This window comes from Cebus imitator, unplaced genomic scaffold, assembly GCF_001604975.1.
Source record: "Cebus imitator isolate Cc_AM_T3 unplaced genomic scaffold, Cebus_imitator-1.0 Scaffold129, whole genome shotgun sequence".
Taxonomy (NCBI): domain Eukaryota; kingdom Metazoa; phylum Chordata; class Mammalia; order Primates; family Cebidae; genus Cebus; species Cebus imitator.
In genome coordinates, this window is record NW_016107444.1 from 3,665,102 (window position 1) to 3,672,260 (window position 7,159).

Consider the following 7,159-nt stretch of genomic DNA (forward strand, 5'->3'; position numbering starts at 1 on the left):
CCCTCTCGGGAGGAGGAAGCTCTAACGGGTCAGCCTGCAAGGGTGGACCTGGAGCCACAGCTCAGTGACACTTCCTTGGGCCTGTCACTCCACCCCAGGGCCCTATAGGCACTTCTGGCCAAATCACACTGGAATGATAGAACTGGCTTCTTTCCCTGGCTCCCCTGGGCAGGGGTTGGGGCTGGAAGGGAAATTCTCCTCCCAGAACAAACCCAAAGGCAAACATTTAGTCCTGTAGACAGGTCTGAAGCCCTAGTTTCCAGTGCAGCAAGTGAAGACACGGGGTGTTCACGTGCAGATGAAAAGCAGTTAGGGAATCAGCCAAATCTTAGCTGAGTGTGTTACACCTGAGACAGGCCAGCGGGGAAGTCAAAGTCACGGGAATGCGCGGGAGGGGTGTGAGGTGGGAGCTCAGGGCAGGGGCAAGCAGGAGGGGGAGGGAGTTGCAAGAGTTGTTTGACAAGCCCACTCATCCACGTGAGGAAGCAGCAGAAGATCTTCCGGGCAAAGGAGCAACTTGTACAAAAGTGCAGAAGTGAGGCCGGGCGCAGTGGCTCACACCTGTAATCCCAGCACTTTGGGAAGCCGTGGCAGGTGGATCACAAGGTCAGGGGTTCGAGACAAGCTTGGCCAACATGGTGAAACGCCGTCTCTACTAACAATACAAAAATTAGGTGGGCATTGTGGCACATGCCTGTAATCCCAGATACTCGGGAGGCTGAGGCAGGAGAATCTCTTGAACTTGGGAGGTGGAGGTTTCAGTGAGCTGAGATTGCACCCTGCCCTCCAGCCTGGGCGACAGAATGAGACTGTTTTAAAAAACAAAAGCCACCACAACAAAAAACCCCCAAAATTCAGAAGTAGAAGGTGTCAAAGCAGCTTTGCCTTGCTGGGGAAGGAGCTGTTTGGGAGATGAGGTCAGAGAGGTGAGTGGCCTACCTCGGAGGGTTCAGAAAAGGAAGGAAAACCCAAAGGCACACTACAGAGTCTTAAACTAACAACACTGGCAGAAAACCAAATGACCTCAGGAGTGTCTGGTCTTGTTCCCATGACAGCCAGGACTAGGCAGGCCAGAAGGCCAGAGGCCCTTCAACACGAGATTAAGCAGGTCACTGGGAAGGCCCTTGCGTGCCCTGGCCCCTCTGAAGGTCACGGATCCTGAGTGTCACACTGATTTGTAGCTGCAGCCAAATGGGAAGGGTCTGCTCAGAGGTCGTGCTGACTTGGTGTTTAGACTCAGTGCCTGTGTGAGGAAACAGCCCAAAACCACTAGGGCTGGTGCAGAAAGGCAGGGCCTTCAGGTGATTCCAGAGGCCAGAGCGTTGTCAGGATGTTTCTCGCCCTACAAACTCTCCTGAGCCCTGGCTCAGGGCCTGGTCCTCTGCAAGGCCTGGGAACACGAAGCCCCCCTAACTCCTCAGCAGGAGTGAAGACCCCTCATCCAGGACCACACCCAGCCCGAGGCATGGGAAGAACCCTCCTGACGCCCTAGTCCCAGCCTGGCCCTGCGGACCGGGCGGGCTGGGCGTCTTCCTGGCTGGTATGGGCCAGTTTGGTATTGGAGCTGCAGCTCTGTCATTGTGTCTTCTCCAAGGCGAGGATAGTGGTGTTGATGGCCAGCTGCACATAGTGCCATGGAAGGGACGCTGGTGTCAAATACCGAAACTGGATGAGCCAGTTGCATCCAGTGGGTAAATCTCTCAACCTCCCAAATTTTCATCTGTGTAAGGGGTTGCAGTCCTCACCTTGCAGGGGTAATGGTTGCACGAGACAACATGTGTAAAGCTGAGGCCCAGGCCCAGCTCAGTCCTTCCAGCCAAGGCCTGTCACCTTGTGAAGGAGCATTCTTCTGCCACCCTGAGCTGGATGGACAGAAAGGCCTCCACTGACGTGCAGAGGCCTGGCTCGCCCCGACTTGGCTGGCTTCCTGGCCAGCCTGGGGCTCGTGGCCTGCAGGGGGCAGGAACGGGACACACCGCCGGCAGAGCGCTCTCTGCAGCGTCTGGAATGGAAAGTTCTTTGCGCAGTGAATGCAGCTGGGGTCGATTTGTTTTTAAATGGGTAATGTTTGCGGTTCGTTTATGCAAGCCCTTTACATCTGGCATTCAAAGAAAATAATCAGTCTAGACTATCAGACCCGATAGCAGCTCCTATGAAATTCGGGCCTGACTTTGCAGTCAGAGTGCCTTCCCTGCTCCCTCCCGCTCCCTCCGTCTCTCCTCTTGACCTTTTATCTCAGCGGGAGCCCTGACTAGAAGGAGGGTTCTGGAAATGTGGTGTGTTTCTCATTAAGTTTCTGCAGCATAAAGTCACGTGATGCAAAGCTCTTTTTTTTCTGGTCTCCTTTCTTTCCCGTATGTATCTACAGTGACTCCTGCTGCTTAGGTTCTATTTGAGATGATTGAAGGCCGAAATCTTGTTGATACGAAGATTTTAAAAAATCTGTTTCTAGGGTGCTGGTGGTATGCTTGGTTTATTTTTCCCTGGCAGTGAGGTGGTCAAACAATTCCAAATAGAATCGCTCCTCTGCTCTGGACCAAACGTCCCCTTTTCTTTTCTCTTTGCACATCTGCAAATTTCTTTCTCTAAAACTTGAGGCTCTGACTTGGGAGATTTTCATGCTGGGTGGGCCCAGACTTCTGAGGGGGCCCAAAGGAACCTTGTGGGGCTGTGAGGAGTCCCAAAGCACGCGGAGGGCCACGGCCATGAACAGCAGCTCCCTTCCCGCATCTGCAGAGAAGCTCTCACCTGAGCCCAGTGGTCTGTGGCAACAAATGGAGACAGAGAGAGAGCAAGAGAGAGCGAGGGGGGTGGGGAGAGAGAGGGAGGGGGTGGAGAGAGAGGGAGAGGGTGGAGCGGGGAGAGGGAGAGGGCACCATAGATCCTGACAACCGCCAGGCCTCTTTTATCTTGTCCTGGGCCTGGCAAGGAGGCTGCAAGCCCTACACGGCCTCTCTGAGTAGAAAGCCACAGGTGAAAGTTTGCGCAGCTGATGTCTCAAAATAGGCCCCAACTTCATGCCTAAAGCACAGCTCTGTGAGAGTGTGAACTGAGCCACCCTTGTGCAAGTGAGCATTGCAGTCATAGCCTTGGTGTAGACCAAAGGTCCCGCCCTACGTGCTGCCCTACAGGGCTCAGTCACTGGCCTCCTCTTCCCTTGTCCCTCATCTTGATCTTCAGCAGGTGGGGGAGGGGCTAGCCTTGCATCTTCCTTTGAAAAACAATGGGGTGTTGGAGGTCAGGGTCAGTATCATCGCTGCCTCATAGTCACTGAGGGTTGGAGTTCAGGGTCAGTATCAACCCTGCCTCATAGTCACTGAGGGTTGGAGGTCAGGGTCAGTATCATCCCTGCCTCATAGTCACTGAGGGTTGGAGGTCAGGGTCAGTATCATCGCTGCCTCATAGTCACTGAGGGTTGGAGGTCAGGGCCAGCTTCTTCAGCTCCTTCCATTAGGTAACGCATGTCATCTGCAACATTCTGACCCAGGATGTACCTTGGATGTGCATTCAATGTCTTGCTTTTAGTATCATTGTCGCCTCGTTGTTGTTGAGGGGCGGACTTGCCCATTAGGGCCAGAGCCTCAGGTGGGAATGCTGCAGGCTGTCTCAGTACCCGGCTCTTTGCTGACTTCTGTCCTTCCCTCCCCTCCCGCAGCACGCTTCCACCCTCTATTACCAACATTCACAGAACCCTTTACGGTTTAGCCCCACCTGCTTCAGCGTGGGTTCTGAACCACAGAAGAGAATTGAGGAGTGGGGGTGTCCATTTCTAGTCTGATGGCCATGAGCTCCCTGGGAGACCTTGGGGAGCCCCTCCCACCTATGCACTTGTCCTTGTCTTCACGATCTGGGGTGGATCTGAGGTTTGCTCAACTCTCTTCCAGCTCAGAGAGTTGGTTGTGTGGGTCAGGAAACCCGAAAAGATCTGCTTTTATTTCGTTCTTTTTCTTTTTTAGTAGCTTAGTCGATAAATTTATTGTCTTTATCTGAAAAATTCTCATAGGAAATTCAGTGTAGCTCCCAGCAGCCCGTTCTTGAGCCCTGACGAAGCTTGCCTTCTTTTGAGCGATCCAGTGTTTCTTCTGGGCAGGGACATTTTGGGATGGTTCCACCTTTTCTCTTTATCTTCTTTCTTGGGTCTCTTCTCGTAGCCTGGATTCTCTCGCATAGCAGCGTGAGCTTTCTTCTACAGCTCCTCCGTCATGTCTGGAGTTACGCTGTTCTTTATGTATTGGGAGAACTGTTTCTTGTAAGCATCTTCATTTTCTTCCATTGGGTAACGCATGTCATCTGCAACATTCTGACCCACGATGTACTTCCGATGTGCATTCAGTGTCTTGCTTTCAGCATCATAACCAGGGAATCTGTTGTGTGCTGTGAGAGACAGAGAGGTCTCCATCCACAGCTCCCTTCAGGGCTCCAAAACCTTTATCACCAGTGCTGGTTCTGGCAAGCCCTGCATCCAAATAGCAGGTGGAGCCACCAGCCGACCATCGGTGCTTTCCACGTGGTGTTCATCTCCGATTGTATCCACCTGCACCTGGCCTTCATAAATCTTGTCCGTGCCCGACCCACTGAGAAGCCTGCGGGCAGGCAGCGGCCGGCTCGGTACGCTGCAGCAGACTGTGAGGTCCCCCATCGCACGGCATCTCGGCAGTTTACATGCGTCAGCTGCACAGACAATCAGGTCCCCTTCTGTACAGGCACTCTGACAAGTGGTATCTCTGTCACCAAACTATCCTCCTGTAATTGGATGTGTTGTACTTATTTTTATCCAGCATCATTAAGTGTTTCTTAATAATCAGTTTTAACATCTCGTTTTCTGAATTTCACTTGGTTTCTCGTAAAGCAGGCCTTATTTTTGACAACTTTAGCAAACCCTATCCTGTAAAACGGAGACCCATGTTCACAGCTGGATACATACCTGCAGGTCTCAGAGATCTGCTTTTCTAAATAAAGTTTACTGGAACCCAGCCACACTCATTCATTTACAAATCAGGCCTGTGGCTGCGTCTGCACTACCATTCAGAAGTGAGTGGTTACCACAGAGACCATGCGCCCTGCAGCACCTAAGATATTTACTATCTGGCCCTTTACAAGGAAAGTTCGCCAACATCTGGTCTATGGCTTCCATTTTATTTTATCTTTCACAGGGTGGGGCAGACTTGTCCTCAGAGCCACAAGAATTTTGTTTTGTGGAACATGATCTTGGTGACTTGAATAAAACGGAGGAGGCTGTTCCAGGATCTGAGCCACAGAACAGGTGAAGGCATCAATCTGTGTTAGTCAGCTAGGGCTGCCATGTAAAATGTCATCGACTGAGTGGCTGAAACAGCAGAAATTTACTCTTCACAGCCACGGAGGCCAAAAGCCCATGATCAACGTACTGGCAAGGTAGGTTTCATCCTTGGCCTTTCTCTTGACTTGCAGGTGAGCACCATCTTGCTGCGTCCTCCTTCTTTGTGCATACGGGGGATGGGTGGTGGGGGGGGAGAGAGAGAGAGAGAAAGAGACAGGGAGAGAGAGAGAGAGACAGGGAGAGAAAGAGAGAGAGAGAGAGACGGGGGGAGAGAGAGAGAGAGACAGAGAGAGACAGAGAGAGAGAGAGAGAGCACAAGCCAGCATGTGAGCTGCTGGTGTCTTTTCTCAAAAGGACACTAATCCTATTGGATCAGGGTCCCTTCGTTGTGACCTCACCTGGCCTTAATTACTTCCTCATAGGCTCTGTCTCCAAATATAATCACATTGAGGATTTAAGGCTTTAACATATGAATTTTGAGGGGGACACAATTTAATTTATAATAGAACTCTAATCTTTTTCTCGGGAGACTTTCTGGTTATGCCAGCCTGACAGATGGGAAACTATGGCAGTGGAGGTCAGACATTTGTTCTGTCTTAGGTGGAGTTACCCAGAAGCAAAGCCCGAGAGGAAGGCTTCTGAGAAAGCGATGCATTGAGGAAGTGCTCCCTGGGAAACTGGGCAGGGCAGCTTCACCCCAGTCCTTTGGGGGGCCCCGAAGCGTGGGTTACATCTCTGAGTCTGACACGCCTGTGCCTGTCAATCATTGGCCAAGGGCTACCTTGGGGGGATGTGGGCTCCCAGGCATCCCCAGTCTCTGCAGGTGGGGGCCAAGTGGCTCCAGCCGCCTGAGGTGCCGGCAGCAGAAACAAGTTCACACAGAAGCCGGGAGAGCAACACAAGTAGCCGTAAAAGGAGTTGGAGGGTGTCTGGGTAGAGTGTTGACTGCGTTGGCACATCCCACAAAGAAGAGTCAGTAACGAAGTGTGTATCGAAGGCTGTTTAGGCTTATTCTGGTAAAACGAAATGTGGCCCATCTGTGGAAAGGCTCTGTGTTTGAAAGGTGTCTGAAGAAGGGACTAGACCTTTTGTATTCTTGAATTCCCAAACCTGGCACACCGTAGGTGCTCAGTTAGGCTTGAAGACTGCTGGTAGCGTGGGTGACTGGATGCCTGCAGAGGGGCGGGCGTGACGGGCAGCAGGCTGGGGTCAGGTCTGAGAGAGCTAGCCTCTGTCCTGGGCTTCTCCTCGCTGCTTGGGAGCCTGTTCCGGTCCTGACAGTCCAGGAACGGGGGAAATCTGGCCATCTGACTCCAGCAAAGGACTTTTCTCCCTACACTGGGGAGTAGCCTTCCGGTGGAAACAGTGGGGTGGGTGGGAACAGGTGGCTTGCACGTAGCACAGGTGAAATTTTGTTTCTACCTTGATTTTATACACATCTTAGAGCAAATTGTATGGTGGTGGCTGATTTCATGCGTTTTTATGAGTTTTGTCACCTTGCCTAAATTTTCTTTTTTTCCCTTTGGGAGAATTGACCTGAAAAACTATTAGAAATAATGAGAGTTCAGTAAGGCAGAAAGTTACAAAATAAATGCACAAAAATCAATAGCTTTCGTATTTCCAACAGTAACCACTTAGAAAAAATAATGGAAAAGAAAGATCTCATTCAAAATAGAAACAAAAGGTATTTATCACCTTGCAGCAAAGTTACAGGAGACGACACATGTGCTGCACTTCCTCCCTCTGTCCCAGGCATCCTTCTGGTGGGAAAGACAGGTGTTATGGCCCCTGCCCCTCAGACCTTTGCCACAGGAGGATTGCCAGCCAGTTATTCACTGGCTCCCTTGGTAGGAGGTGTCT

At 51.5% G+C, this 7,159-nt stretch overlaps 1 pseudogene; it reads right to left on the bottom strand.

Moving 5' to 3' along the window:
• Window positions 1-3,410: 3,410 nt before the first annotated feature.
• On the bottom strand, window positions 3,411-6,606 carry LOC108312698 (annotated as a pseudogene).
• Between the last annotated feature and the right edge of the window lie 553 nt (window positions 6,607-7,159).